The following is an 11,545-nucleotide window of genomic DNA, read 5'->3' on the forward strand; positions in this document are numbered from 1 at the left end:
GAAATGGCTACCTGAATGCTGAGATTTTTACTATAATTAATTATAATTCTGAAAGACTCACTCATGTTCCACTGCTGGTGGTGTGATGTGGGATTCCCCTCTGTAGGCTGTGAATACCATTGGTTAATAAAGGGCTGCTTTGAGCCTATAGCAGAGCATGGCAGAAAGAACTAGGGAGGGAACTAAAGTGAATGCTGGGAGAAAAAAGGAGTTAATCTCTGCCACAGATTAGTGGAGATGGGTTAAATCAATATGTAAGCGTTAGCTAATAAGAAGCTAGAGCTAATGGGCCAAGCAGGAGAATTTTGGGTGACTGTTCAGGCAGTGAGATGCCTCTGTCAATTCTAGAGTTCTGGAAGTTGCTTACAATGCACTTCTTATTCAAACTTAGGTAATATTATATCCTTCTGGAGTCTTTAATGGAGTTGAAGAGTATATAGAAATAATATAGTTTTCCTTAGTTATGATAAGAGACAAACTAGATATAAATATTATAGCTGTAATTCTTTCTTGATACCTGATTTGTTATATGTAGTTTTCCTATGTTAAAGTTAAAACTTTCTTTTTTGTTTAAACAGGAAAAAGGAGGTGATATGTGATTCCCCTCTGTATGCTGTGAGTACCATTGGTTAATAAAGGACTGCTTTGAGACTATAGCAGAGCAGGGCAGAAAGAATTAGGTGGGGAAAACTAAGGTGAATGCTGGGAGAAAGAAGGAGGAGTTGGGGAAAAGCCAAGGAGCCTCTGTCAGAGACAGACATGCTGAAACTTTGCCGGTAAGCTACTGCCATGTGGTGATACACAGATTAATGGAGATGGGTTAAATTAATCTGTAAGAGTTAGCCAACAAGAAGCTAGAATCAATGGGCCAAGCAGTGATTTAAATAATAGTTTCTGTGTGATTATTTTGGGAGTCTAGGTAGCCAGGAACCAAGAAGCGGCCTCCTACAACAGTGGTGCTAGCCTGTGTGGTACCCTACAAAAGGAGGGGAGCTGCTTATTAGCACTTACAGCCCCTGTGCTGATTCCTTTCCAGACTTACTCCAGCATGGCCAACATATGGCTCACAGATAATAGGGCTAAACCATACCTGTATCTCTGGAGCTCAGGATAGAGGTGATGATGGCAGTGATGATGATTGGGTTTTTGAGATAGGGTTTCACTTTGGAGCTGTGGATGGACCAAATTCACTATGATCCCAGGCTGTAGTTTTCCTGCTTTATCCTTTTAAGTACCAGATTAAACTTGTACCACAGTTCCAGGTTTATAACAGAGAATATTAATGAGATATTCCAGAACCTGACATGATCTGGAATAACAATACTAGCATAACTTAGATAGATATACTGAATAAGACAGGGCTAACACTGAAAAACATTAATGCATACACACCACATATCAGACATAACATAGAGCAAAAGATCTGTTAAAAATGGGCTAGCACGATGGCTCAAGTGGTAAAGATGCTTCCTGCCAAGCCCAGACTGAGGATCTGAGTTCAGTTCCTGGAGCCCATATGATGGGGCAAGAAAACTAACTTTGGATGATTGTCCTTGACTTTCACATATGTGCTGTGGCATGATTGTACCTACATCACATATGCCCCCCCACCACAGACTAAATACATAATCAGTTAACATGATTAAAAATTTTTTAATATGTTATGAAAACAGTGAGTTTCGGATCTTCTCCTTCTGCTCCACCTTCCTTCTTTCACATTTTTGAATCAACATTAGGGTTAATATTGCTGTGTCAAACCATCATGACCAAAGCAACTTAGGGAGGAAGATTTATTTGGCTTATACTTCCAAATCACTTACTATTGAAGGTAGTCAGGACAGAAACTCGAGTACGGCAGGAACCTGGAGGCAAGAACTGATGCAGTGACCATCGAGAGGTGCTGCTTACTGGCTTGCTCCTCATGGCTTGCTCAGCCTGCTTTCTTATAGAAGCAAGGACCATCAGCCCAGCGATGGAACCACCTATAACAAACTGGACCCTCCCCCATCAATCACTAATTAGGAAAATGTTTTACAGCCAGATCTAGCAGGGACATTTCTCAATTGAGTTTCTCTCCTTCCAGATATATCTAGCTTGTGTCTAGTTGACATAAAACTAACCAGCACAGGGACTCATATACCTTAGATTTGTCTTGAACTCACTCTCTAGCCAAGGTCTTGAGCTCCTGATTCTCCTGCTTCCATGTTACAAGTGCTGGGATTACAGATATGTGCCACCATGCCAAGCTCAAGTTTTGCTTTTCAAAGCATACACTGTGAAAAGCCATTACTTAAAATGTATAATATGTATAGTGTACAATATAGCGTATAGTAAGAGAATAAGCAGAAAAACGCACTAAGTCACACTGTTATGTCAGCTGTGAACATCTTTACTACCTCAAAATATAACACTGGATTTCAAACCCTAGAGACTGTGGATGTTAATTACAGGAATCACATTTCCCCCTCCTCACCTCCTCTTCAGTCCTCCTCATCCTCTTCTTCCCTCTTCCTCTTGTCGGGGTCAAAGGACAACTGGCTAACTGTGGTGCCTATTAGCATAACCAAAGTGTGTGCTAGCCTCCAGGCTTTCTCAGCTTGGCAAGGACTGGTTATGGAGTCCATGCTGGCATCCTGGCCCCTCTCAGCTCAGCTCATCTTGCTTCCTACCCTAAACTTCTCCAGCTCATGGCCCTCCCTTCCCCCAGCTTCTCATTTCTGCCACTTGAGCCACACACTCTTTGTTCTCTTGACTCTCTCTGCATTGAGTCCAGAGCACACGGAGGCCAGAGACTTCAGACCCCTCTGGAGCTGGAGTTACAGGCAGTTTTGACTCACCCAACACAGGTTCTGGAATTCAAGTCCTCTGCAAGAGCCTTACCAAAGCTGCAGCCCTTAGGACCAGAGCACTTTACAGTGATCAAAGGGTGGGTGGGGGTGGGGGTGAGGAGGGAGAGTAAGCCCTGCCTCTCACAAACTAGTCCATACCTGGAAAACCCACACCTGGAAAATGTGAGCCTATCTGCACCACCTTTGGAAAGCCATATGACCGCAATAAAAAACTAACAAAGGACCATTTCAGGAAAAAAATTGTCATTTCATCTCTTTTATCAACAGAGTTCTGAAAGCTCTAATGAAATACTGTAAAAATTAATTTATCATTGTATTTTAGGAGGCCATAAATTATGAAGAAATACAGCATACCCCAAGGAGATACAGAATCACCTAGATTATGGGAAAAATCTACCAAGGAATTTAATGAATTGCTATGTTGAAGGATACCTCTCCCAATCATCTGTGGTTTAATGATTTTAGGAAAACAATTATTAAAATTTGAGATCTAGTCATGCCAAAACAAACAACTTAACAACTTAGGAATGGATTTACCCATAACAAGACATAAGACACCTTAAGGAAAACAAAACAAAACCTTAGCTAGCCTCACACACAATGGGGAAATAGCTATTTTTCCCCTTGATTATCGGAAAAAAAGATGAAATGCCAATCTTGCAGTTTCTTATCAGTATTGTACTGGATGTCAGACCTGGGACAATGAAGAAAGAAAAGAAGTAAGTCAGAGGGCATGTGGTTTCATTCCATGCCTAGCTTTTCTAAGTCAGGAAGAACGGTGCTTTTGAAGGCAGCATCTTTGGTTGGGAAATTCTATTGCTCAATTTCCAGTGAGAAGGTGAGGACATGGGCTGATGAATATTGGAAAAACAAATAAAGGTAGTATCTTGGCTCACTCTCTACATTATGACAAAACACTAACCAAAAGCAACATGGCGAGGAAAGGATTTATTTTAGCTTACACTCCACCATGAAGGGAAATGGTAGCAGTACCTGAGGCACACACCTGCTGTCAGGACCTGAAGCAGAGACCACGGAAGAATGCTGCTATCCGACTTGCTCCTTGGCTTGCTCAACCTGCTTTCTTAAATAACCTAGGGCTACCTGCCCCGGAGGTGACACCACCCCTAGTGGGCTGGACCACCCACATCAAGTATTAGTCAAGAAAATGCCCACAGACTTGCCTACAGGCCAACTTTTGGAGGCTATTCCTCAATTGACATTCCCTTTTCCAAGATGAGCCTAGCTTGTGTCAAGCTGGTGTGCTAGTCAGCACAGGTGGTATAAGAACTCTGTAAGGGCACGATAGCACACATCTTTAAATCCCAGTGCCCAGGAGGCCTCTCTGAGTTCCAGGCCAACCTGGTTTACATAGCAAGTTCCAAGCCCTCCAGTGTTGCAGAAAATTCCTGCCCATTCTACCCAATGAGATCCCCATCGAAAACAAATAAACAAACACTGCTTTCTTGTCAGCATTATTAAGATTGTTTAGGTAAATTCTACGTTGCTGAGCTGAGGCTAGCCTTGGAAGGTCCTTTGTCGGAGAAACGGCGTGTGAACCGAGAAACAGAGAGGTAAATGTTGACTCTGCTGTGCAAGGACTCATTTCCAAAGACCCAAGGCATCTCAAGCCAGAGGCTGGCCTTCTCCTCAAAGATAACTTGAATTTCATAATGATTAAGGTCTACTGTGGTCAAACCTAGAAAGATTTTCAAGCGCACATTCTAGTTTACTGAGATGCAAATCAGGAACGAACATACCAGTGAGAGCTGGAAACCTTAGAGGCTGGATAGATAGCTCTTTGCATATTCCTTGAATATTACTCTTCCAGAGAACTGTGTTCCCTTCCCAGCCCCCAAGTCAGGTGGTTCACAACCATCGGTGACTTCAGCTCCAGATCTGAAACCTCTGGCCTCCATGGGTACCCCCACATGGCACACACACACACACACACACACACACAGAAAGACACATACATATATTATTAAAAATAAATTTTCAAAACACTAAATATAATGATGGATGATCTAAAAGACAAGGGTACAGCTAGATGCAGAGACACTCATCTCTAATCCCAGCAGGAGAATCAGGAACCCAAGGTCAACCAAGTCTACAGGCTAAGGTCGAGGTCAACCTGGGCTCCACAAGACCACCTCAATAACACAAAAAAAAGAAAAGATGTAACTTTGGTGGCAGGGTGCTTGCTTCGCATGCAAAAACATACACATAAATGCAGGGTCACATGAAACCTGACTGGAAGCTCAAGCCTGGGGTCCCAGTACTTAGGAGGTGAGGGCAGGAGGATCAGAAGTTTTAGGTCCTCCCCAAGTATCGTTAAAGTTGAAGCCAGGTGTGGTGGCTCATACCTTTAACCCTAATGCCTTTAGGTAGAGGCAGGTGAATCTCTGAGTTTTAAGTCAGCCTGGTCTACAGAATGTGTTCCAGGACAGCCAGGGCTACACAGAGAAATCCTGTCTTGCCTGGGGCAGGTGGGGGTCTGGGAGAAACACAACAATGAACAAAACAAAACAGAAACAAGCTAATGGGCTAGCCTTGGTTACAGGAGACCCTGTCTCAGAGAAAGAAAGAGAAGGGTAGGAAGGAGAGAGAGAAAAATCTTGGTGCCAATGATAACTCCACCGAGAAATTACAAACATTTGCTACGTTATACTCACGAAGGTCAGGGACTAGAATTCAAACAATTATATGAAGTTATTAAAGGTTTAAGAAACAATAAGAGTAGAGTAGCAAATGTGTCTAGAAAACAGTCTTTGGGGCTAGGAAGATGGCGCTGAGGTTCAGAGCCCTGGCTGCTCTTCCAGAGTACCTAGGTTCAATTCCCCAGCACACATGTGGTGGCTCACACCTGTCTGTAACTCCAGTTCTGTGGGATCTAACAGCTTCTTCCATGACTACCAGACAAGCAAGGGGCACACAGACGTACAAGCAGAGACAATACCACATAAACATAAAGAGTGTGGGGGATGGGAGGGACTTTACTGATCAGACTTGGGTGCTCAGGGCTGTAGAACTGTGCTTACTATGTTCAAGATCCCCAGGTCAGTCCCCAGCACCGTTCGCACACACCCGCACGCGTGCACTGACACATGCACACACAAACAGGCTGCACCCTGTGATCCCTGTTGGTGAGGTGGATTGCCCACAGACTTTTCTTTGTTGCTAGGCAACATTGACACAGGAAAGGAAAGTTTGACAAAAGTTTTAGAAGATCTCCTGGAAACACTAGAATTTATTTGTAGAAAAAGTTCTTATTTTTCTCTTCTGCTTATAAAATATTTCATCCAAGTAGGAAACTATCCAGAGAGGAAGGCACATAAAAGGAAAACAATTTCTCTGGGAACTCTTAATTTCTCACTGCATAAATATTTTATATAAGAGTACCTGAGCAGTCAAACTAATGCCAGGGTATAAATTAGCTCAGTTATAAAGTAAATTATCGGGCTGGGGACATGGCTTGAAAGCAGGAGAACCTAAGGTTCGGACCCCAGCACCTAGACAAAAAGCATGACATGAGCTCCAGACTCAATGAGAGACTGTGTGTTTCAAAAAATAAGGTGAAGAAAGAGTTAAGAAGACGTCCAAGGTCTCTATCTGGCTTCCGCATGTGCACGTACTTGTACACGTTCTATACATACCACACACACAATAAACAAACTAACTCCTACATTAATGCTTGAACTCGGTTGGGCTATATCCATATGTGTTTATTTGAATAAGAATGGTTTCCATAGGCTCACATATTTAAATGCTTGGCTCCTAGTTAATGGAACTGTTTAGGAAGGATTGGAGGTGTGGCCTTGTTGGAGGAGGTGTGGCCTTGTTGGAGGAGGCATTTCTCTGTCAGTAAGCTTTGAGGTCTCAAAGGCTCCTAACCGCCTAGTGTTTTTCTCTTGGCCTGCAACTTGTGGATGAGATGTAAAACTCTCGCCTATTTCTCATGCCTGCTGTCTGCCTGCCTGCCTGCCTGCTACCACACCCTTTCCTATGATGATAATGTGCTAAACCTCTAAGGGCTATAAGAAAGCACTAATTAAATGCTCTCTTCTATAGGTTGCTTTGGTCATGTTTCATCACAGCAGCAGAACAGTAAGACAGAAGCTGAGTTGCAGGCAGAGCAAGAGTAGCTTAAGGTTATTAATATGAATAATTCATATCATGGCCAGAATAGCCAATTAGCATTTTGCAACTTTTACTATTCAGCTCATATTTCTTTGTTTGCAATGTGACGTCTTATGCATGCCTAGAAAAGTGTTCTCAAATCAAATAAATTTTCTTTTTTTTTTTTTGGAAGATTCCCTTTTTGAGTCAGGGTCTCCTTATAAACGAAGTGGTTTTTAAACTCCTGACCCTCCTATCTCTGCTTCCCACATGGGAGGATTACAGGTCTGTATCACTATGTTTGGCTTCAACTTGTTTGTATGTGAGTATTTCAGTGTGTGTGTGTGTGTGTGTGTGTGTGTGTGTGTGTGTGTGTGTTTAAGAAATTAAGCTATAATAGTAGAAAAATTAACTTTGGCCTAACCAATATACTTCAGCAGTTTTATAACATATAAACTCAGTTATAGCTGAGTGAGTGTTCATCCTCACTTCTTTAAAATGTTATACTTACCCCATCTCATTATGGATGAAGCCAGTTTAAGACATATGAGACCTTGTCTCTAAACAAACCAAAGGAACACAAAGCCTGCAGTGCAGCAGGTGTGGAGAGGCGACTGGTTTACCTCAAGTTCCCAGCCATCTCTCTTCCTCCACCTCTCTAGGTGACAGAGACAACGGTCATGCACCACCACAATCAGCTGCCTTTTGAAGCCCTTTCCAATAAACTGGACATTCTGTGTGGCATTGGTTCACAAATAGCATCGAGAGTAACTTTCATAGAGATGCCATAAGTGCATTTTTACTGGTATTTTTATGGATGAGCAAGCAGCCAAAACTTTCATCTAGGTAAATATTTCAGGCATGCCTTTCCTCACTCAGCCCCTCTCCAGGGAGCAGCATGAGGAAGACTGTGACTTCACTCCTGACTCAGAAAGTTCATGATGGATTGCAAGTCCAAACATCAACTCAGTTTGCAATAAACTCCACATTGCAATCAGACTGTGATACGTCACTCATGTTCTGTGCCTTACCACTGAGCACGGCACCTCCCTGCGTCTCTCCACCACCTTCAGTCACCTGGACCCTTCCAGACCACCTGGGCAGTCGGGCGGCAGTTATACAGAGAACCCTGAACTGGAAACACACGGGACTGCCCGTGAAGGTGAGATCATTGAACTCCTTAAGGAAACAAAACCAAACCTAAGAGGAATGTGCCTGGAGGAAGACAGGTTGGAGCGAGCCTCAGGCAAGGCTTGTGCTTCCTGGTGTCTTCAAGTCCCTTCTCCACCCCCACTTTTTCTTGAATGCCCCTGAGGTGACGCTGTGGTTTCGGCTCTTTCTCGGAGACCAGGAATCAGGATGTCACATACTCTGCTTCAGTTTTTCTCTCTGGTGGAGCAGACAGACAATAGCATCTCTCCAGGAACTGGGACAGACAACTTTTTCAAAACAGCAAGATGAGTCATGAATATTTCATATCCTGAACAAATTTAGGTTCACTTCCAGTCTACCAACCATGGCCAGAAAGAACATTGAGAACCGTCTCTGAACGAGGTTTGTTAACCATCTCAGCCTTGAGAGGGTCAGTTCAACCTCAGCAGAATCCACACAGGCATCCACCCTGCCCCACCCCCACCCCTTTTACACCTCCATCTTTATATCCCTATTTATTCCAGAACTTTAGAGGACATCTGGTATATCTGACAGGAAAAAATAGAGGAGGCCATTTTCTGTTTGATGCACATGAAAAAGAGCTCTACCAGTGAGCTAGATCCCCTTCCCAGTTCTAGAACTTTCTGAAGATCCAAGAAAGATCACCTCTGCTACTTAGATAAAAGCAATATATTTGAAAGAATAATTATATCTTTGCTTTTCTGAAGCCTGTTTCCTTCTAAACTGCAATATATGGAGGAGAAAAAAAAAAGGACAAAGCTGACACCTCAGACACCAATATAACTGGTGTGAATAAATCTGTCCCTGATTTTCCCACCGACAAACCATGAGCTGTAAAACAGGATGTGTTATGTAACACTCATTGTTTTTTATTAAAGAAACAAGAGGAGTATATTGATTGTTAAGAAGAGAAATTTTTAAATTTTTAAACTCAAAAAGCAAGCTTTTTCCCATTCCTTTTCAAAGGGACTTTGGACCATATACAGGACAAAGAACACCCGGTAGACCTTCCTGGGCCTTGTTTTGCTGCTGACTGATGTATTGTTTGCTTCTGTGTTGTTTTTTAGCCACTTGCTAGGAAAGTAGTTTAGGGTTTAGGAGGTGCATGCAGGAAGTCCTGAGTTCAAACTGGAGCGCTCTGAAAGCCAAGTGAGGTGGATCAAGCCCGTGATCCCAGCAGGAAGTAGGATTATCACAAGTTCAGAGTCATTCTAGGCTACCCAGTGAGTGGGAGGCCAGCCTCAGCTACGAGAGACCCTGTCTCAAACAATGAACTCACTTAGACCCTTATTCTGGACTCATTAAAAAAGGACTGACCTTGAAGAGTCAAAAATGAAAAGTTGACACAAAGGATTAATGATTAAATCAAAATAAAAATCTGGGAAAAGAAGCTTTTGCACTCGTTTCCCGAGTCCCACCTCTTCATTCTGACTCTTTCTCCAGCCTGGGCCCTTTTCCTGGGGAGGAGATGCTCACGGTCAGGTCCAGGAACCAACCTGCTGGGTAGAGAACTGTTTCCAATCCACACGGAGGTTACTTCAGCAATCAGTTTTGTCTTAAACATCTATAGCAACTTGGTAGAATGTTAAATCAAATCTGTCAATGTTGTTGGATTGTTTTGTTTTTTTTTTTAACTTTTATTTGTCTAGCAATGTGGTTCTAGTTTTTCTTAGAAAAAGAATATTCTAGGATGGATTGAAAGGGTTCAAATACTTATGTGAGGTCGAGAAACACGGCTCAGTGAGCGAAGGAGCTTGCACCAAACCTGAAGCTCTGAGTTCACTCCCCGTGATGCCCATGGTAGGAGAGAGCTGACTTCAGAGAGTCCTCCTCTGAACCCTCACATATGCAAGGGCATCATGTACACGTACTATACATGTAAAGTAAACAAATAAATAAAATGCTAAAGTTTTTCAAAGAACTGAAGTACCAGCATTTTGTTTAAAACACTCATGTGTGGCCAGAGTACTCCAGACTATTTTTTTTTTTTAAAGAAAAGTTCAGTAAATGCATATTGTTGCCTGGTTCCTATCACGTTTCTTCAATTTTATTATGTATTCAACATCTTTTAATAAAACTGTTTTTCAGGAAATAATTATTAAGTGATATGCCATCACCTTAAGTCCTATATCACTCTTATAAACAGAAAATAATTATAAAATTAAGGGGCTATAAACGTGGCTCAACATTTAAAAGCCCTACAGCTATCGAAGAGGGTTTGAGTTCAGGGCCCAACACCCAGGTCAGCTGATCTGTAACTGCAACTCCTGGGGACCTGCTGATTCTGTCTTCTGATCTCCTGGGGTACCCTACTCATGTGCGTAAACTCAAACACAAACACATTGTTACATTTTATGTTTGGTCTTAAATAAATATATATATATAATATATTTGATCTTAAATATATATGTGTATACACACACACACACATATATATAAAGTCAAATACATGGAAACAAATGAAGGCTACTTAATTTTCAAAATAAAATGATACACGGCTGGAGACGTAACTCAGTGGAAAGACCACATAACCAGTGTGTGCCAGACCCTGTGTCACGGTGAACTTTCATTTCCAGTTTGACTAGATTTAGAACCACTAGGAAACACACCGGGGGCATGAATGTTTCCAGGGAGGTGTGACTGTCCATTGTAGGTTCCAGTTGCCTTATTTTCCCACCATGATAGACTGTATCCCCTCAAACCAGGAGCCCAAATGAACCCTCCCCTGCTTAAGCTGTTTTTGACACATGTTTGTTACCACAGTGAGACAACATCTACTGAGTTTCTCCTCCACATCACAATAAAAATAGAATAAAATATCAAAATAAAGTCTTCAAAAATTGGAAGGCAGGCTAGCTTGGTAGCCCAGGCCTTTAACCTCAACACTAGGGAGACAGAGGCAGGCAGATCTCTCTGAGTTTCCAGGTCAGCCTGGTCTACAAAGAGAGTTCCAGGACAGGCAAGGCTACATACACACAGAAACCCTGTCTCCAAAAACCATACAAAACAAAACAAAAAACCCAGAAGGTGTTTTGCTGGATTTCTCAGGAAAGATTGGATATCATGGAAATTAATCCCTAGTCAGGCTGATTTAGAAATTTGTTAAATGAATTTTACTTTTCCCAAATAGTCCCCAGAAATGAACTCTTGAATCCTCTTGATAGGCTAATATCTTGAAACACACAGGAAAAGTGGGTTACCGATGGTTCCCTTCCATATATCCCTGCTTTCTAGTTCGAGGAAACTGTTTCTAAGCCTTTCCTAAGTGGCTTCAGCATAATTGAAAAACTATTCTCAGCAAATTCTTCCAAAGACATTATTGGAGAAAACAAAACTAAGCATCGTTAGCTGAAGGGACGCCAGGGTTCAAACTTTCTGGCAGGATGGGAGACGTGGCGGAAGCT

The sequence above is a fragment of the Microtus ochrogaster genome, chromosome 16 (genome assembly GCF_000317375.1).
Source record: "Microtus ochrogaster isolate Prairie Vole_2 chromosome 16, MicOch1.0, whole genome shotgun sequence".
Classification (NCBI taxonomy): Eukaryota; Metazoa; Chordata; class Mammalia; order Rodentia; family Cricetidae; genus Microtus; species Microtus ochrogaster.